Source organism: Pleurodeles waltl, chromosome 2_1 (assembly GCF_031143425.1).
Source record: "Pleurodeles waltl isolate 20211129_DDA chromosome 2_1, aPleWal1.hap1.20221129, whole genome shotgun sequence".
Lineage (NCBI taxonomy): Eukaryota > Metazoa > Chordata > Amphibia > Caudata > Salamandridae > Pleurodeles > Pleurodeles waltl.
Genome location: NC_090438.1, coordinates 440,246,222 through 440,269,052, shown reverse-complemented (window position 1 = coordinate 440,269,052; position 22,831 = coordinate 440,246,222).

Genomic DNA, 22,831 nt, shown 5'->3' with positions numbered 1-22,831 from the left:
AATCAGGGATCTATTGTCAAAGCAGCTCTGTGCTTGCTGAAACATTAGCACTGCAATGAAGCCTTAACACTTCTCCTACAGTGCCAGGTAGCCCATAAGGGATTTTTTGTAAAATAAAAATAGTTTAAAAAAACATATCTATAAGTAGGGGCCACGGGGGAGCTCTTCAGGGCTCCCTCTTGGTCGCACAAAGTCCATAAAGGGCTTAAAAAAGAAGAAAACTACAAAGAAAAACCCCATAGCTTAGTGTGAATGTCTGCAAACTTCGTACTGAGCTATGGGGGTTTGAGTCCAGCTTGACGCCATCACCATGCACTGCTAATTACCCCACAAATTACAGAAATCATGCCATCTTTCATAACATCATTGATAATATGGATGTAATATTTGCACATTTTATTTTTATTTTTTATGAAAGAACTGTGCATTGCGAGGGTGTGCGTTATAGTTACCTTAGGGAAAAAGTTATAGTTACATGAGATAACTCTAACTATAACTGGTGAATTTCTGTGGTTTGGTACGTCTAAAATGTGAGCCTAACTATAACGTCCCTGTAACCTATGGCTTTTTTAAAGGGTAAATATATATATATATATATATAAATATATATATATATATATACATATCATTAAAATTTTCGTGTAGGTTAGCATCCAGCACGTCAGGCTACGACAGGGTCACGAACCCCTATAAATCATCCAGAACACTTAATTAGAAGGTAATTTCGCAGCCACTTACTTGCTTCAATTCCAGTATTGTTCAGGCAGATACACACCACACACAAATGTTTCAAGAATGGCAGCAGCTGAGGCATTATTTAATGCAGTCGATGTAAATGACCAGAGGAGTGTGAGTGTAGAAGGAGGATCAAAAAATCAGTGGTCACTGTGGAATAAATTATGGAAAACCTCTAAGAAAGAACAATCAAAGTGATGGTAAGCTGTCACTCTGCAAAAGTATATAGACTGTGGAAGAATCCCTAGAGGTTTAAGGATTTTCATAACACCAACTCATGAAAATCCCGATCCAGAAATTGTGGTGGAATGGATGGAAAACAACCACCAGTGCAGCATGAATATGCTTAAAATATTAGTTAAGTAGTGATATATATATATATATATTTATATATAACGTGAAAACGTGGTGGAGTGCCAATCTTCATTCTGTGACGAAGGACCGAGAAGAGTGTATATTTAACAAGATGGCTTGGGAGCATGCTGGTATGGCATTGTGAGGTGGACTGGTGACATATATATTAAATTTAAAAATCAAAGAAAAGTACAAAGAAAAGCTGATGTGTGCCCTTTCAATCAAACAACACCTTTATACAATAGGGGCCATATTTAAAAACATTTGAGGCAGAGTAGCACTGCAAACCTTCTTTCTGTACTGCCCTGCATCAAACGAAAAGGGCTGGAATGCCATATGGCTCAAAGTTATGGAATATTCCTGTCCTTGTCACCTGCGCTGATGCAGAGATTGCTTGAACGGTATTTGAAGAAGAAAATACACTTGAAAACTTATTTTTGATTAGAACTTTACTAAAAGATGTATTTTTAAATTGTGAGCTCAGAGACCCCAAACTCCACATGTCCATCCGCTCCCAATGGAAATCTACACTTTTATCAGATTTAAAGGTAGCCCCCATGTAAACCTATGCGAGGGACAGGCCTTGCAACAGTGAAAAACGAATTTAGCAATATTTCACTGTCAGGACATATAAAACACATTACTATGGGGGTTATTCCAACTTTGGAGGAAGTGGTAATCCGTCGCAAAAGTGACGGTAAAGTGACGGATATACCACCAGCCGTATTACGAGTCCATTATATCCTATGGAACTCGTAATACGGCTGGTGGTAAATCCGTCACTTTTAGGATGGATTACCACCTCCTCCAAAGTTGGAATAACCCCGTATATGTCTTACCTTAACCATTCACTGCACCCTGCCCTTGGGGCTACCTAGGGCCTACCTTAGGGGTGTCTGACATGTAAGAAAAGGGAAGGTTTAGGCTTGGCAAGTGGGTACACTTGCCAAGTTGAATTTACAGCTAAAACTGCACACACAGACACTGCAATGGCAGGTCTGGGACATGATTACAGAGCTACTTATGTGGGTGGCACAGCAAATGCTGCAGGCCCACTAGTAGCATTTGATTTACAGGCCCTGGCACCTCTAGTGCACTTTACTAGGGACTTACTAGTAATTCAAATATGCCAATCATGGATAAGCCAACTACATACACATTTTGTAAAGGAGCACTTGCACTTTAGCACTGGTTAGCAGTGGTAAAGTGCCCAGAGTAACAGAAACAGCAAAATCAGAGCCCAGCACACATCAAATACCTGGGGAACAGAGGCAAAAAGTGAAGAGGGAGACCACATCAAGGATGAAAAGTCTAACAGAGGGTCTGTTGCAGGCCCCCTACCCTGGGGACTATTACCTCCCTAGGGCATGTCATTGCAAATAAGGGGGGGGGGCACTAACCTGGGGACCGCCACTCTCCTGGGACTGAAATAAGGCAATGAAGGGGGTCTGATGCAGACCCATGGCCCCGGTAACCACTACCTCTCTGGGCAAAGTTAAAGGATGGAGGGGGGCTGCGTGGCCCCACAGGAGAAGCCAATAATGGCCCTGGGGACTGCCACCCCAGGGTCATCTCCTGCTATGTCACATAGTGCCCAGCCCAGGGACATACCGTTTGCTCTGACTTGGCAGCAGCTCTGAGAGCCCTCAACAAGTCAGAGCAAATACAACTCCATTCCCAGCAAGCAAGAGCTGTCAAACATCTCTCATGTGCTGGAAGCAGAGTTTTCCCTGCTACAGAGGAAACAATTGCTCTCAGAGACAGGGAGCTGCATGTTTAGCAGCTTCCTGACCGTGACAGCAATTCTGTTTCCCACAGGTGGCAGGGAGCTGTCTGGGACCATGGGAGTCTTGAGGCTTCTCCAGTGGTCTTGTTGCACACTGGGTCCAAGGGAATGGGGTACCCTGGGCCAAAATCAGCCTGGGGAGGAGGGCTGTGTGGCCCCTCCTCCATTTAATAAGGGTGGGCTCCAAGGCATGGGGTCCCTGGGGCCGAAATTAGCCATAGGATGGGGGCTGCATGGCCACTCTCCTCCATTTAATAGAGGTGGGCAAAGGGTCACCGAGCCAAAATCGACTGGTGGAGTGGGGCTTTGTGGCCCCCATTGAAGCTGCTCCTATTTGGTCCCTCTCTGCCAACCTAACTAGTATGCATATCTTACCCCTTTTGCCAGGATGATGGACAGCTTCAAAAAGGGCCTCCCCAGTGCGTATCCCACCGATTTTGATTGTGAGTTCTTGATGGAGAGGAATATGACGACATTGTCACAAAACTAAGACACACTTACTTCATACACATAAGAGGATGGACCCTGGTTTGGTGGAGATTTATGTCTTTGTAGTCTTGTTGGCCTCTCTATAGGAGGATTCATCTGATCACAAAATTCTAGAGAAATAGGCAACAGGAACAATCATGTTGCCAAAATGCACTGTTGACATTTCCTTGTGCTTCCTTACACAGGTGTAGTGGCAAATACATACTGGACATATACCCAAGGAGGCAGAAAGAACTCCACTTGGGTAGATATTTCATGCAAAGCTGTGGGGGTTCCTTTGTGGCAGAGTCACTCACACACCTACTGACACACCCACACTGACATTCAAACACCCACTCACACATTCACTTACACACTCACTCAGACGCTCATGCACCTACTCAGACTAAAAAGATTCACGTACACACTCATGCACCCAATCACAGACCCACTCTAAAACTCATGCACCCACTCACAGACCCACTCAAAGTCTTACATTCCAACTTATAGACCCACTTAGAGACTCATGCACCCACTCACAGACCCACTCAGAGACTCCCACCCCCACTCACAGACCCACTCAGAGACTTCTGCACCCAGTCACAGACCACTCAGACACTACTACATCCACTCACAGAAACTCTCACACCCACTGTCACACCCAGAGATCCCCTCTTACACCTCCTCTGACACATAGACAGACACTCTTGCATCCACTCTCACAACCACATATACCCTCTCACAACCACTCTTATACCCAGACACTCTCACACTAAATCTCACAGCCAGAGACACTTTCTTACACATATTCTTACACCCAGAGAGGCAGGCCCAGCAGCCAACCCCACCATAGGCGGCCAGAGGCCATGCGCAGCCTGTGGTTGGGTGGTTTGGGGGTTTGACCACAGGGACTCTCCCTGCACTGCTAATTACCACAGACCTCACAGCACTCATGATGACTTTTATAACATGAATACAAATATCAATGAAAGCGAAATTCTTGAAGAAAAAACTGTGCGAGGCTGGGGTGTGAGTTATGGTTATCTGAGGCCGCAAGTTACAGTTACTTGTAATAACTCTAACTACAACTGCTTAATTTCTCTGGTTTTGTGAGAGTAAATTTAGAACCTAACTGTAACATAAGTGTTTTTTAGGTGTGTGTATCTATAAATATATATTTATTGCAACTTCACAAAGACACAAACGCTGAACTCTAGCAAACAGGTGCTTTTCATTTCTGTGATGGCGGTGTCATGTTAATCAAATTCAAAACCAAATTGGAACACTCTCGGGCCTCTAGCCTTTATTTAGTTAAGCCTCACAGAGGTGTTTCCACATATCAGTTTCTTTTTCAATGTTAATGGCTCAAATGTTCAACACCAGTTTTAACATTGAAAAAGGTTTCAAAGTACTCCCATTTATAGGTATCTCACAGTAAAGAAGTAGACTGTTGTTTTGCTTTACAATGTTCAAATAAGTGCCACCATAATTGAGTGTATCTCAGTTTGCCTGTCCATGGTGACTACTGCAGTTCTTATTTTCTCTCTTAAGTAGAGTTTACCCGCCACAGTGGCCACAGTTCACTTTTTTATCACAAATGTATTCTATGTCTGAAGTTTACTGACGCACATTTTATAATTCTGAAGGAAGTACTTTTTGTTGGCAAATATAACTAAATGTCCATCCCTCGTTCTACCGCAATTGACATTTATTAATTACAAAATCCCCATGAAGCTCCGGTTCTAGTAGCTGATTCTTCACATTTAGTAATATCTGACCACCTCATGTCTAACGGGAACGGCATCTTTCCAGCAGTGGCAGTTCAGGCTAAATTAATTGCAGGTTCACAAAGCCACCAAAGTAAATGCCAAACTCTAGCAAACAAGTGATTTTCCTGTCCATGATGCTGGTGTCACGTTAATCAATTTCAAAACCAAAATGGAGCACTCTTGGGGATCTTATCTTCATTTATTTTGCCTCACAGGTGTGTTTCGACATATCAGTGTTTTTTTCAATGTTAATGGTGTAAACATCAAACACCAGTCTTAGCTTTGACATATACACACACACACACAAATATATAACACTAGGTAGTTATAGATAGGACCTAGTATCTATATAAAAAGCATTTTTTGACTTGCCTATAACATAAAAAGCATTTTTTGACTTGCCTATAGCTTTGGTGCCGCTTAATGAATCTTCACCAAACTTCCCAAAAAATGTGTTAGTCCCATCAGCTGCTGCCAGGAACGTTTTGGGGTAATCTGTTCAGGGGGAGCAGAGAAAAAAGGGGGGTTCCAAAACACATGTTCCCTATTAATTTTTTCATATGAATTTTGAACAGCAATAGCGCAAAAACTACTAGACAGAATTACACCAAATTTGGCAGGAAGGAAGGTCCTGGTCCAAAAATAGTGCTTTTTTGTTTTGGTATAATTCCATTCAGTAGTTTTTGAGAAATTAAGGGGAAAACAAATTTGTTTATCTAGGGGCACAACCACTCCTGATCTCGTGCAGAGATCTGATAGTCTGATAACACTCCAACAACGGAAATCTTTGAAGTGTGGTCAGCAATCTTGGGACTCTGCTGAAACCAAGTCCACCAAAAAAATGGTAAAAAAAAGCAAAAAAGGTGCCAGGGTACGAACACCCTGGCCCCTTAGCTCTGGTGTGGACACCCCAGCGCTAAAAAGCATTTTTTAAATTTTATGAATGGAGACTCGGTGGATCCATGAATCCCCTCATAAAATAGAAAACAAAATGAAGTGTGGTCTCCTGTGCATTCATTACTCTAATGTCCCCGGGTGGGCCTAGTCTCAGTGGTTTGGGGAGGCCTCCTGACCTCCTCCTGATGCCCCATGGACCAATACCTCCCTGGGGCTTATTTTTTGTTATGGGGGCCTGTGGCCCCCCCACTTCCCTGAGATCTCTACCTCCCAAGGGCTGTTTTAGTATGCAGTGGCATCCTGGCCCTCTCCCACTGCCCAGGGGCCATCTCATAATTAACGGGTGGGACCCCCACTGTCCTAGGGACCACCTCCCCGGGGCTAAGCCCTTGTTGGAGCGGGGTTGCGTGGCCCCCACCTTGGAGCCACAGATGGCCCTGGGGACCGCCACCCCCTCTGGGCCGGCTTATGCTATGTCCCGGAGTGTTCACCCCTGGGACATATCTGTTTGCTGTGGCTTGGCTACACCGTTAAAGCAGGTCTCGCTGTCAAAACCCAAAGTTTCGTCTCTGTCCCCAGCACACGTGCAGAGGACAGAGATGAAATGCTTCAGCAATCAGGGATCTATTGTCAAAGCAGCTCTGTGCTTGCTGAAGCATTAGCACTGCAATGAAGCCTTAACACTTCTCCTACAGTGCCAGGTAGCCCATAAGGGATTTTTTGTAAAATAAAAATAGTTTAAAAAAACATATCTATAAGTAGGGGCCACGGGGGAGCTCTTCAGGGCTCCCTCTTGGACGCACAAAGTCCATAAAGGGCTTAAAAAAGAAGAAAACTACAAAGAAAAACCCCATAGCTTAGTGTGAATGTCTGCAAACTTCGTACTGAGCTATGGGGGTTTGAGTCCAGCTTGACGCCATCACCATGCACTGCTAATTACCCCACAAATTACAGAAATCATGCCATCTTTCATAACATCATTGATAATATGGATGTAATATTTGCACATTTTATTTTAATTTTTTATGAAAGAACTGTGCATTGCGAGGGTGTGCGTTATAGTTACCTTAGGGAAAAAGTTATAGTTACATGAGAAAACTCTAACTATAACTGGTGAATTTCTGTGGTTTGGTACGTCTAAAATGTGAGCCTAACTATAACGTCCCTGTAACCTATGGCTTTTTTAAAGGGTAAATATATATATATATATATAAATATATATATATATATATATACATATCATTAAAATTTTCGTGTAGGTTTGCATCCAGCACGGCAGGCTACGACAGGGTCACGAACCCCTATAAATCATCCAGAACACTTCATTAGAAGGTAATTTCGCAGCCACTTACTTGCTTCAATTCCAGTATTGTTCAGGCAGATACACACCACACACAAATGTTTCAAGAATGGCAGCAGCTGAGGCATTATTTAATGCAGTCGATGTAAATGACCAGAGGAGTGTGAGTGTAGAAGGAGGATCAAAAAATCAGTGGTCACTGTGGAATAAATTATGGAAAACCTCTAAGAAAGAACAATCAAAGTGATGGTAAGCTGTCACTCTGCAAAAGTATATAGACTGTGGAAGAATCCCTAGAGGTTTAAGGATTTTCATAACACCAACTCATGAAAATCCCGATCCAGAAATTGTGGTGGAATGGATGGAAAACAACCACCAGTGCAGCATGAATATGCTTAAAATATTAGTTAAGTAATGATATATATATATATATATATATAACGTGAAAACGTGGTGGAGTGCCAATCTTCATTCTGTGACGAAGGACCGAGAAGAGTGTATATTTAACAAGATGGCTTGGGAGCATGCTGGTATGGCATTGTGAGGTGGACTGGTGACATATATATTAAATTTAAAAATCAAATAAAAGTACAAAGAAAAGCTGATGTGTGCCCTTTCAATCAAACAACACCTTCATACAATAGGGGCCATATTTAAAAACATTTGAGGCAGAGTAGCACTGCAAACCTTCTTTCTGTACTGCCCTGCATCAAACGAAAAGGGCTGGAATGCCATATGGCTCAAAGTTATGGAATATTCCTGTCCTTGTCACCTGCGCTGATGCAGAGATTGCTTGAACGGTATTTGAAGAAGAAAATACACTTGAAAACTTATTTTTGATTAGAACTTTACTAAAAGATGTATTTTTAAATTGTGAGCTCAGAGACCCCAAACTCCACATGTCCATCCGCTCCCAATGGAAATCTACACTTTTATCAGATTTAAAGGTAGCCCCCATGTAAACCTATGCGAGGGACAGGCCTTGCAACAGTGAAAAACGAATTTAGCAATATTTCACTGTCAGGACATATAAAACACATTACTATGGGGGTTATTCCAACTTTGGAGGAAGTGGTAATCCGTCCCAAAAGTGACGGTAAAGTGACGGATATACCACCAGCCGTATTACGAGTCCATTATATCCTATGGAACTCGTAATACGGCTGGTGGTAAATCCGTCACTTTTAGGATGGATTACCACCTCCTCCAAAGTTGGAATAACCCCGTATATGTCTTACCTTAACCATTCACTGCACCCTGCCCTTGGGGCTACCTAGGGCCTACCTTAGGGGTGTCTGACATGTAAGAAAAGGGAAGGTTTAGGCTTGGCAAGTGGGTACACTTGCCAAGTTGAATTTACAGCTAAAACTGCACACACAGACACTGCAATGGCAGGTCTGGGACATGATTACAGAGCTACTTATGTGGGTGGCACAGCAAATGCTGCAGGCCCACTAGTAGCATTTGATTTACAGGCCCTGGCACCTCTAGTGCACTTTACTAGGGACTTACTAGTAATTCAAATATGCCAATCATGGATAAGCCAACTACATACACATTTTGTAAAGGAGCACTTGCACTTTAGCACTGGTTAGCAGTGGTAAAGTGCCCAGAGTAACAGAAACAGCAAAATCAGAGCCCAGCACACATCAAATACCTGGGGAACAGAGGCAAAAAGTGAAGAGGGAGACCACATCAAGGATGAAAAGTCTAACAGAGGGTCTGTTGCAGGCCCCCTACCCTGGGGACTATTACCTCCCTAGGGCATGTCATTGCAAATAAGGGGGGGGGGGCACTAACCTGGGGACCGCCACTCTCCTGGGACTGAAATAAGGCAATGAAGGGGGTCTGATGCAGACCCATGGCCCCGGTAACCACTACCTCTCTGGGCAAAGTTAAAGGTTGGAGGGGGGCTGCGTGGCCCCACAGGAGAAGCCAATAATGGCCCTGGGGACTGCCACCCCAGGGTCATCTCCTGCTATGTCACATAGTGCCCAGCCCAGGGACATACCGTTTGCTCTGACTTGGCAGCAGCTCTGAGAGCCCTCAACAAGTCAGAGCAAATACAACTCCATTCCCAGCAAGCAAGAGCTGTCAAACATCTCTCATGTGCTGGAAGCAGAGTTTTCCCTGCTACAGAGGAAACAATTGCTCTCAGAGACAGGGAGCTGCATGTTTAGCAGCTTCCTGACCGTGACAGCAATTCTGTTTCCCACAGGTGGCAGGGAGCTGTCTGGGACCATGGGAGTCTTGAGGCTTCTCCAGTGGTCTTGTTGCACACTGGGTCCAAGGGAATGGGGTACCCTGGGCCAAAATCAGCCTGGGGAGGAGGGCTGTGTGGCCCCTCCTCCATTTAATAAGGGTGGGCTCCAAGGCATGGGGTCCCTGGGGCCGAAATTAGCCATAGGATGGGGGCTGCATGGCCACTCTCCTCCATTTAATAGAGGTGGGCAAAGGGTCACCGAGCCAAAATCGACTGGTGGAGTGGGGCTTTGTGGCCCCCATTGAAGCTGCTCCTATTTGGTCCCTCTCTGCCAACCTAACTAGTATGCATATCTTACCCCTTTTGCCAGGATGATGGACAGCTTCAAAAAGGGCCTCCCCAGTGCGTATCCCACCGATTTTGATTGTGAGTTCTTGATGGAGAGGAATATGACGACATTGTCACAAAACTAAGACACACTTACTTCATACACATAAGAGGATGGACCCTGGTTTGGTGGAGATTTATGTCTTTGTAGTCTTGTTGGCCTCTCTATAGGAGGATTCATCTGATCACAAAATTCTAGAGAAATAGGCAACAGGAACAATCATGTTGCCAAAATGCACTGTTGACATTTCCTTGTGCTTCCTTACACAGGTGTAGTGGCAAATACATACTGGACATATACCCAAGGAGGCAGAAAGAACTCCACTTGGGTAGATATTTCATGCAAAGCTGTGGGGGTTCCTTTGTGGCAGAGTCACTCACACACCTACTGACACACCCACACTGACATTCAAACACCCACTCACACATTCACTTACACACTCACTCAGACGCTCATGCACCTACTCAGACTAAAAAGACTCACGTACACACTCATGCACCCAATCACAGACCCACTCTAAAACTCATGCACCCACTCACAGACCCACTCAAAGTCTTACATTCCAACTTATAGACCCACTTAGAGACTCATGCACCCACTCACAGACCCACTCAGAGACTCCCACCCCCACTCACAGACCCACTCAGAGACTTCTGCACCCAGTCACAGACCACTCAGACACTACTACATCCACTCACAGAAACTCTCACACCCACTGTCACACCCAGAGATCCCCTCTTACACCTCCTCTGACACATAGACAGACACTCTTGCATCCACTCTCACAACCACATATACCCTCTCACAACCACTCTTATACCCAGACACTCTCACACTAAATCTCACAGCCAGAGACACTTTCTTACACATATTCTTACACCCAGAGAGGCAGGCCCAGCAGCCAACCCCACCATAGGCGGCCAGAGGCCATGCGCAGCCTGTGGTTGGGTGGTTTGGGGGTTTGACCACAGGGACTCTCCCTGCACTGCTAATTACCACAGACCTCACAGCACTCATGATGACTTTTATAACATGAATACAAATATCAATGAAAGCGAAATTCTTGAAGAAAAAACTGTGCGAGGCTGGGGTGTGAGTTATGGTTATCTGAGGCCGCAAGTTACAGTTACTTGTAATAACTCTAACTACAACTGCTTAATTTCTCTGGTTTTGTGAGAGTAAATTTAGAACCTAACTGTAACATAAGTGTTTTTTAGGTGTGTGTATCTATAAATATATATTTATTGCAACTTCACAAAGACACAAACGCTGAACTCTAGCAAACAGGTGCTTTTCATTTCTGTGATGGCGGTGTCATGTTAATCAAATTCAAAACCAAATTGGAACACTCTCGGGCCTCTAGCCTTTATTTAGTTAAGCCTCACAGAGGTGTTTCCACATATCAGTTTCTTTTTCAATGTTAATGGCTCAAATGTTCAACACCAGTTTTAACATTGAAAAAGGTTTCAAAGTACTCCCATTTATAGGTATCTCACAGTAAAGAAGTAGACTGTTGTTTTGCTTTACAATGTTCAAATAAGTGCCACCATAATTGAGTGTATCTCAGTTTGCCTGTCCATGGTGACTACTGCAGTTCTTATTTTCTCTCTTAAGTAGAGTTTACCCGCCACAGTGGCCACAGTTCACTTTTTTATCACAAATGTATTCTATGTCTGAAGTTTACTGACGCACATTTTATAATTCTGAAGGGAGTACTTTTTGTTGGCAAATATAACTAAATGTCCATCCCTCGTTCTACCGCAATTGACATTTATTAATTACAAAATCCCCATGAAGCTCCGGTTCTAGTAGCTGATTCTTCACATTTAGTAATATCTGACCACCTCATGTCTAACGGGAACGGCATCTTTCCAGCAGTGGCAGTTCAGGCTAAATTAATTGCAGGTTCACAAAGCCACCAAAGTAAATGCCAAACTCTAGCAAACAAGTGATTTTCCTGTCCATGATGCTGGTGTCACGTTAATCAATTTCAAAACCAAAATGGAGCACTCTTGGGGATCTTATCTTCATTTATTTATGCCTCACAGGTGTGTTTCGACATATCAGTGTTTTTTTCAATGTTAATGGTGTAAACATCAAACACCAGTCTTAGCTTTGACATATACACACACACACACAAATATATAACACTAGGTAGTTATAGATAGGACCTAGTATCTATATAAAAAGCATTTTTTGACTTGCCTATAACATAAAAAGCATTTTTTGACTTGCCTATAGCTTTGGTGCCGCTTAATGAATCTTCACCAAACTTCCCAAAAAATGTGTTAGTCCCATCAGCTGCTGCCAGGAACGTTTTGGGGTAATCTGTTCAGGGGGAGCAGAGAAAAAAGGGGGGTTCCAAAACACATGTTCCCTATTAATTTTTTCATATGAATTTTGAACAGCAATAGCGCAAAAACTACTAGACAGAATTACACCAAATTTGGCAGGAAGGAAGGTCCTGGTCCAAAAATAGTGCTTTTTTGTTTTGGTATAATTCCATTCAGTAGTTTTTGAGAAATTAAGGGGAAAACAAATTTGTTTATCTAGGGGCACAACCACTCCTGATCTCGTGCAGAGATCTGATAGTCTGATAACACTCCAACAACGGAAATCTTTGAAGTGTGGTCAGCAATCTTGGGACTCTGCTGAAACCAAGTCCACCAAAAAAATGGTAAAAAAAAGCAAAAAAGGTGCCAGGGTACGAACACCCTGGCCCCTTAGCTCTGGTGTGGACACCCCAGCGCTAAAAAGCATTTTTTAAATTTTATGAATGGAGACTCGGTGGATCCATGAATCCCCTCATAAAATAGAAAACAAAATGAAGTGTGGTCTCCTGTGCATTCATTACTCTAATGTCCCCGGGTGGGCCTAGTCTCAGTGGTTTGGGGAGGCCTCCTGACCTCCTCCTGATGCCCCATGGACCAATACCTCCCTGGGGCTTATTTTTTGTTATGGGGGCCTGTGGCCCCCCCACTTCCCTGAGATCTCTACCTCCCAAGGGCTGTTTTAGTATGCAGTGGCATCCTGGCCCTCTCCCACTGCCCAGGGGCCATCTCATAATTAACGGGTGGGACCCCCACTGTCCTAGGGACCACCATCCCCGGGGCTAAGCCCTTGTTGGAGCGGGGTTGCGTGGCCCCCACCTTGGAGCCACAGATGGCCCTGGGGACCGCCACCCCCTCTGGGCCGGCTTATGCTATGTCCCGGAGTGTTCACCCCTGGGACATATCTGTTTGCTGTGGCTTGGCTACACCGTTAAAGCAGGTCTCGCTGTCAAAACCCAAAGTTTCGTCTCTGTCCCCAGCACACGTGCAGAGGACAGAGATGAAATGCTTCAGCAATCAGGGATCTATTGTCAAAGCAGCTCTGTGCTTGCTGAAGCATTAGCACTGCAATGAAGCCTTAACACTTCTCCTACAGTGCCAGGTAGCCCATAAGGGATTTTTTGTAAAATAAAAATAGTTTAAAAAAACATATCTATAAGTAGGGGCCACGGGGGAGCTCTTCAGGGCTCCCTCTTGGACGCACAAAGTCCATAAAGGGCTTAAAAAAGAAGAAAACTACAAAGAAAAACCCCATAGCTTAGTGTGAATGTCTGCAAACTTCGTACTGAGCTATGGGGGTTTGAGTCCAGCTTGACGCCATCACCATGCACTGCTAATTACCCCACAAATTACAGAAATCATGCCATCTTTCATAACATCATTGATAATATGGATGTAATATTTGCACATTTTATTTTTATTTTTTATGAAAGAACTGTGCATTGCGAGGGTGTGCGTTATAGTTACCTTAGGGAAAAAGTTATAGTTACATGAGATAACTCTAACTATAACTGGTGAATTTCTGTGGTTTGGTACGTCTAAAATGTGAGCCTAACTATAACGTCCCTGTAACCTATGGCTTTTTTAAAGGGTAAATATATATATATATATATATAAATATATATATATATATATACATATCATTAAAATTTTCGTGTAGGTTAGCATCCAGCACGTCAGGCTACGACAAGGTCACGAACCCCTATAAATCATCCAGAACACTTAATTAGAAGGTAATTTCGCAGCCACTTACTTGCTTCAATTCCAGTATTGTTCAGGCAGATACACACCACACACAAATGTTTCAAGAATGGCAGCAGCTGAGGCATTATTTAATGCAGTCGATGTAAATGACCAGAGGAGTGTGAGTGTAGAAGGAGGATCAAAAAATCAGTGGTCACTGTGGAATAAATTATGGAAAACCTCTAAGAAAGAACAATCAAAGTGATGGTAAGCTGTCACTCTGCAAAAGTATATAGACTGTGGAAGAATCCCTAGAGGTTTAAGGATTTTCATAACACCAACTCATGAAAATCCCGATCCAGAAATTGTGGTGGAATGGATGGAAAACAACCACCAGTGCAGCATGAATATGCTTAAAATATTAGTTAAGTAATGATATATATATATATATATATAACGTGAAAACGTGGTGGAGTGCCAAACTTCATTCTGTGACGAAGGACCGAGAAGAGTGTATATTTAACAAGATGGCTTGGGAGCATGCTGGTATGGCATTGTGAGGTGGACTGGTGACATATATATTTATGTCCTTCAGGCAAATCCAAAAGATGGAACAAACTGGTACAGATAAACTTGTTAAAAACGGTTTTCTACTTCGGAATTATAAAGTGCAATGTGCCACAAAGAAAAGCCTGGCTTACGCATTTCAGAAAAAGCCTTCGACTGGGACAACACATAGTGCAGTGCAAAACATCTATTTAAAGCAACGTTCTCCTTTTTGCCCACACCCCTTCTTTAAAAGTGTACTCACACAGAGAGCGTGAAAACAAATAATTCCGTCTATGCCTATACAATCTTTTTCAAACAATCAAAGTAATCATATAATTCATACAACAAGAAAAATGCAGTATAAATTGAGCGGATATCAGTTATTATGCTCCATTCTACAATTGCAATTCTGGTGAAGTACCTGCTCAATTTGCTCAAGTTGTTACTTATTAGTAGTAAAGTATAATTGATCATGCAATGACAACATGACTCATCAAAAGGAGATAAACAGTATATATTAAAAGAACAGCAGTGATTCTGCTACCTTGAACCATTACAATTCCAGTAAAGTACCATTTAATCAAGTTCTCAAACAGCATGTCCTCCTCCCAATTAAGAACTAATGTCATGACAACAAGCAGGTTCATGACTATGTGCATCCTCTGTGATGGTTTTTATAGGCAAAGAGATCATATCAAACAGCTTGTATCATAAATAATTTCAATACAGTAAATGATACATTCCTGAGCAATAAATAATTAAAGCTAATTGGAGGTTACTCAACAAGTTCAGTGATTAGTTCATAAGTGCACATAAAGCTAAACATCCGTATTTAGACCCCCAGGTATTTCCATTCCAATTATCATAATCAACCTTATATTTCTCTTCACATGATGGATACCATGATAGCTAACATCCTTATATTACCCATTGTGCTGTTCCTAAATATGTTGGGCAATGACATAGGAATAATCTTTGTTTGTTTTTGCTCTTGAATGTTGCAATATACGTCATTTCAGTTTGTTTACAGTCACCCAATGTATCTTTTGATATAACCTTATTCTCTGGAATAAACTACAAATGAGGTTTTGCATGATATTCGTTCTCTGATTTTCCTTATGAACCCATCAAAGCATTTGAACTGTGTTGTGTTCTTCCCGTACCTGCACGCTTTACATTTAGTGTATTTAAAAAAATCTTCCAACTGGAGCCATTTTTTTGTCCAACTCCCTTGCACAGGTAGGTAACTTTAAACCAACAAGTCATTTAAGGATGGTGTTTTTTGTAGGTGATTCTAAGATACTCTGCTACCCAATCTTTTAACCCTTCATCTTTCCTTATGTTTCTCCTATTCTTCCTCATGGCTAATTTGATTTCCTTGTCTGAAGGATTATAATCCATAATATATCTAATGGTACGATCTTGATCACATTTCCTATCTCTCATATTTTTTTAGACTAATAGATCTTCCCTGTTCGTTTCCAAAGCTCTTCTCATGGCATCATCCAATACGGATACTGGATATCCTCTTTTTACAAATCTTTGAAACAACTCTTCACCCTGTATTTTAAAATCACTTTATTTCAGATCAGTTTCTTCTAGCTCTTAAAAATTCTCCATATGGAACACTCCACTTGAGTGCTGTAGGATGCAAGCTGTTGGCAAATAGAATACTATTACAACTGGTGGGTTCACGGTATAGGCTTGTGCAGATCTTATCACAATCTATATACATCTCAATGTTTAAAAAAGTTATTTTTCCTTACTTGTCTTAAATGTAAATTGCAATCCAAGTGGATTATGTTTTAGTGAATTTAGGAACACTTCTAATTCATCCTGTTCACTTTCCTAGATTATGAATAAATCGTCTATGAAGCGGACCCAAAGAATAACTTTACTGAGGATCTCAGCATTCTCTTCTGTCCCCACATATTCCTCTTCCCAATACCCCATTGTGAGGTTCACATAGGTTGGAGCAAAATATGTTCCCATGGCTCTCCCTTTCTTTTGAATACAATATTCACCCTCAAAGATGAAGATGTTGTTGGTGAGACAAAATTCCATCATTTCTAGCAGCATCTGTGTGTGCTCCCATAGACTCAATGATCTGCTATATAGGAAATATGCACAGGCTCCCAAACCATCCTCATGTTTTATTGAGGTATATAGTGACGCTACATCCACTATTGGCATTATATATTTTTGTTTCCATGGTACGCCATTAATTCGATTTAAAACATCCATGGAATCTCTAATAGAGGATGTGAGTGCCGTCACATATGGAAATAAGAAAATGTCTAAAAATCTTGATGAATTCTCCAATACAGAGCCACATGAGATCACTATTTTATGCCCAGGGGGATTACTCAGGCTCTTATATATTTTTGGTAACATATATATTATAGGTGTTATCGGATATTGTTTTCTCAAATAGATAAGTTCCTTATCCTCCTACAGGCCTTTTCATGCCAGTTATTCGATGTTTCATGAATTTTCTAATGATTTCCTTTGTTGCATTTTCTTTAGTTTCTCATAGTTACCTTGAATCAATAGTTGCCTCTTGATTTCTTGGCTATAACCACTACGGACCTTCACAACTATGTTTCCCCCTTTATCTGAAGCTTTTATCACAATATTTTTGTCTTTCTGTAGATCCTGCAATGCCCACCAATCATCTTTTGACACATTATATGTGCAGCCATGATGTTTTTGTTTTTCTTTCCTAAAGATGTCCCTAAGGTCTTTAGCCATCAATTCCTGGAACACATCTACCTTGTTGCTCGGTGATAATTGTGGGCAAAATCTTGATTTCACTTTACATCCACTTGCTTATGATCTATCAGTATCCACGCCGATTTCCATGCAAAACTGCCCATCCGATAAGACTTCCTCATCCAGCATAGGCATTGTGCTATCTTCCCGTTCTAAATCCCATAAGTCACGCATTGGGGCAATGTCCTTTATCGTATGTATATTATTTAAAAACTGTGTTATTGTTCTAGGTCAGACTCAATGAGCTGTGTCAATCATGGTTACCAAAGCACACAACGGATGCCACAATACACCTCTTCAGCTGCATGTTTCCCTTGTTAGCTCTTTCCACTACTGCGTAATGACCATTGCAGGTGTTGTGACATATACTGTTTCATATCAGCGTTACTAAAGCATTTGTCCACTTAGGCTTTTCTTGGTATTAGAGTTCTAGATCTACTTTGTACCCTAGCACTGGTGACCTCTTGGTTTCCAAGATGATAGTCTTTTCTATATATATGCACAAAAAAACCTGAATAACAGCCCATATGCTGCACTTTACAATATGGGCCTTTAAGGCCCTACATAAGTATTGTAGTAGATTACCTAAGTATCATGTACTTCTATCTTATAATGAAGAACACTCTAAACTCCATAACACCAATTTATTGTCCAACAAAACAAAGAGTTTCTTCACACACACAAGCCTTTGCCATTTTGGACAGTAGGAGTGAAGGGTGAATGAAATAAGGAGTGACTGAGGGAAACATCCTGAACAACTAGGTCTAAACCACTACTTGCCTGAACCACTACTGCTAAACAACTAAAAAGTATCTACAACTAAGTACTGAACAACTACTGTCTAAACAACAATTGTGCCTGAATAACAATTGCCTGAACAACTAATTTTAAGGTAAGGTTTTCCTTTTGGTTTTTATGGTTTATTAGTTGTTTAGAATATATATATATATTAGTTGTTCAGGCAATTGTTATTCAGACACAATAGTTGTTCAGACAGTAGTTGTTCAGTACGTAGTTGTAGAGACTTTTTAGTTGTTTAGCAGTAGTGGTTAAGGCTATAGTTGTTTAGGACCTAGTTGTTCTGTCACATATTCAGTGACTGAGTGAACAGAAGTAGCAGTGATGAATTGTGTAAGAGACAGTATGCAGAGGGCCTTGATTACAGTCTGGTACACAAAGCCTTTAGGTTTGTGTAGCAAGAATTGAGAGCAAAGCCTTGTGTCTGGTCACAGTCTATGACCAACCTGATGTAGTTGACTAACCCCTACTGCATAGGGTCTTAAGAAGTAAGAATGTAATTTTGTTTAACTGATACTGCTATTTTTTTAACTCTGCACACCTGGATACTGCTGTCGAGGCCCCACTGTGTGTGCTCTGACCGTTAAAACAAGACAGAAATAGCTGACTTCTATTTGACATATTTAACTTTCCAGTAAGCCTATAGAAAGTACTCCACTAGCAAGGGAAGTTAAATACCACCTGTGGGCTGAAATGCATTTTATACCATCAACTAGACTGAAAAGGGACTTCAGGTTTACCTTCACAACATGACTACTTTACGCTGCCAGTGAGCCTGTCAAAATAATTCTTTGTGACAGGAACAAACCTTACTTGTAAATGTTAAATGTCACCCCTAAGTGCGTCTTGCATTCCACAAGGTACAGTTCCTACTTTTCATAGCAGCATATGCAGGAATTTGATATTGACACCACCTCCAAAAGATATTTGCTGTAAAGAGCTGTAGCTGTTTCTGTGAGAAACACTAAGGTTCATATTAAAATTGTATGTCTGCTAAACCCGTTTTGGGATAAGACACATAAATGATTCAACCACACTTTTAAATATGCATTGCAAATCCACTGTTGAAGGAGGGTGTTTGTTAAATATTTAGGTATATCATTTTTAGAAAGCTTGAGTTTGTCTATTTGAAGCTCCAGTCAGCTTATTAACAATATTCTGCCTGCAGCTGGTCTCTGCCAGTGCTTCCACTTAATAAGGTATTGAAACCACTCTCAGAGCAGAAACAACAGCTTAGGACTTTTGGCAAGAAGACCTGAGTTTGAGGTTATGAATCCTCTCAACTCAGGAAGGGAAGGTGGGGAAGGGTCAGGAGCTTAACTTAGTTCAAGGTTACCAGGGTCAGCTTTCCCATTCATAGGTATGTGTAAGGGGACACTGGCCAAAGAGAAGCCTTTGTTCATTTGATCAACTTTTGCCAGTTTGACTTCAGTCGAGTGAGAGGGGTACCTGGTACGAAAGCACTTTGTTGTGGTTGAGGAGTATCTCATTTCTCTAGACATATAATTGACTGGAACACCTGCTTATTTCAAGAAGTGGCCCATTTCTCTAGACACATAATTGAAGGGAATACCTGCCTATTTTCTGGATTGAAGGGTGCTACTATGTAGGATTTTAGTCTAAATAGTGCACTTCAACAAATGTGCATTAAAGCAAACAGGGTACATTGCAGAAGTGGGAAGAGTTGCCACTGGGGGCTCTCTTTGTCATTGATTAGGGAGTGTCCTGGACTACCCCATCCACTGGGTAATGAATCATACATAAGTAGCGCCTGATCAATCAGAACACTGGAACTATGGAAGAAAAGAGGGTGTGTACAGCTGCCTTGGACCTGTGTGAGACCCAGGGGGCTGAACTTGCTCCCACTTGTATCCAGGACTGAGAAGTAGACTCGAAAGGTTAATTGGCGGACCTCAGGTGTGGCTACAAGGAATCAAAAATCTGTAGGAGGCTCTTTTCCTGGGGTGACCAGCTGACCAGTAGCAACTGGACTTGGACTGGACTCTATAGTAGGCCTCTGTTGGAGTGATTCTGGGCCACTATGGGCCATCCTTGATGTCTTGGGAGCCTTAGAAGCTACCAAGATGAACTGCTCCAGAAAGTCTAAAAAATTTGGCCTTAAAACATTTTTGGACTTCCAAGATGTCCGAAGCATCCGCTGGACCTCATGGCAAATGTTTATGTCTTTGACAAGGCATTGTTGAATACAGCTTACAGTATTGCCGCCTCTTGAGGAATTTAAGCTCCAAAAAAAAGGCTAAGGGACTATTTTTGTAAAATTGATTGTGGGATTTGTATTGTGTTTTGCCTTTTTATTGTTTAGTACTTATTCTTAAGCTAGGCACCTCTTCCCTATGCAATAGCTACTAGGGGCTGAGTCCAGGTTTATTTATTGAACGTGTATGTTAATCCTATCTGATGTTTGAACTTGTTACTTGAGAAAGACTCACATCCTTCCCAATGACCTATTTTTACAGCAGTGTGCAACAATGGTAGGTCACATGGTTTGTCCGGCTATGCCCTGCATCTCATCCTTCACATGATTCCAAACTCAGCTGCACATGGCTTGCGGCAGTGCACAAATAGTTAGATTGCAGGGCCCTGCCTCTGACTAGGCCCTAAACCCCACACACAACTTGTATCCCAACCCCAGCATACACCTGCCATGGCTGAGCATGGCCACACACAGTGGGGGTGAGGTGTAGGACCTGGCTGCACAATGATTTCCATCTTCCTTGGTGGCTGAATCTCACTGCACATGGCCTTTGACAGCACACAGCAGTGGAGTTTTGCAGACATCAAAGAATCTGCCTGGTCTCTGGCCAGCTTTACTGACCTGAGCTGGACCTGCTGTTCCATTTCCATAACCATAGATCCAACAACAGGCCAAAATAAATCTGGGAAGCTTCCATTGGTTTCTCTGTATCTATGCTGTGAATATTGCTTTAATCATTGGTGTCATTGATCCCAGACTGGGTTTGTGCCACAATCCACAGAAGATCCTTGGATCAAGTGGAATGTTTGTCATTTCTTTTAACTTATTTACTAGAAGTATCCCTATGAGACCCCTCACATGGGTGTGGGGGTTAGGGTGTGCTCATTTCCTTATTTGCTCTTTTTCTTTACTTTCAGGATGCATGGAATCCATATCCTGTAATGGTGGCTGCAACATACTCTTCTGGTCATACAGCCAGCCAGTAGGATTGTTTTATCCATCATTGGATCAGCTGTAAATGCGCAATGAGAAAAAAATAATTTGGTTACTTAAATATGGGTATTGTTTGGGTTTTGGTGCCATGGAGGTCCACCAGTACCACTGATTCACTATTAATTCAAGAATCAGGTATCTCTAAAAGTTAACATATTCGCCTTTCTTATAACTTCTTGAAAATAACTGAATTGATTTGGCTCAAATCAAGTCTGTGTCTTTTCATACCACATTGACTATCATTACAAGTGGCCTCTTAATTCCCATGGATCTAGTAACAGCAGTTACTCACCTCATCAGAATTATGAGGTCTACAGAGAGATCAGGGATTTATTTACATTCACAGGTGGATGTTTGCGCTGAAAATAGATGCAATATATGTGAGAAAGTACAGCGATTCCTCATTTCTTCGTGGGCCTTCAGAAGCCAACTTGAAATGGACCAGATTGTTCTCATCCCTGGAGTTACCAGTACTCCCACCATCTGAAAATCCTGGGTGAGGAAAATCTGGCTTATTTACGGCGCCACTCATAACGTGGGAAGGTGTTTTAAAGCATTTCCTTCATTTTCACACAAAGATATGCCCTCAATGACTACATAGGTCATCATAATTGGCTAACACAAATAAATGATGGTATGTCAGAATGTCATTGTCACATGTTTTAACATAAATAATATGTATTAAATATAATTTGAACATATCTGACTATTAATCATAGAATTCCCTTTAATAACTCCAATGTAGTAAAACGTTTTTAATATTTACAAAACAATCTGTGGGTCACACAATATTTAGTCCGTGTTTATCTAGTACCACAGACTAATTTACTAACTATATCTAAAATGTAAATACTCCCTTAGCTCATTTCACATTTGTTTTCCATGCTCATAAAAGACTGGAACATTGGTGTTCATTACAGAATGCATTTAATTATCGTGTAACACTTGCTTATTGCTTTACGAAAAAGACTTGCCATTTGATACCACCTGTAAGTTGCACCCTACTTCTGCTGAAAGTCCTCATTTGAATAATTAAATTTAAAGCAATTGCTGAGTGTACTAATTGACATTTAAGTAGCATGTTAATTGATATTTAATTTGTATTGGCGGGCTTGTTTCATGCTAATAAAATTCCTAAACATCCTTAACAAGTAAATTAGGAAACACTATGGTTTTAACGTATTGCTAAAAAGTAGCCTAAAGCACAATCTGTGTTTTCAGAAGAAACATGTTTTGAGATAAGCTCTTTTAGATATAAATAATATACTCCTACTAAATACAAGTAGAATGCCCTGCTTTATTGCATAAGAACTTCTGACTTTCACAATTAATTGGTCGTTAAATTAAAATACTAGATTAAATCAAGTTAACTCAGAGCCTTTAAATCTACCTACTGAGCCTGATTCAAAGAATTTACTGTACCTTGCTCATGTAATACTCCTGGCTTATTCCTGAATCCCAGAATTAGACCTTTACTGTGTGCACATGCCTCTGCTACATGTACCCAAATGCGTAATGATGTTTTCTGTTTCCATCAATGCAGTCTCACCTAAACTCTTCTCGGATCCCAGCGAAGTTTAGAAAGACGTAT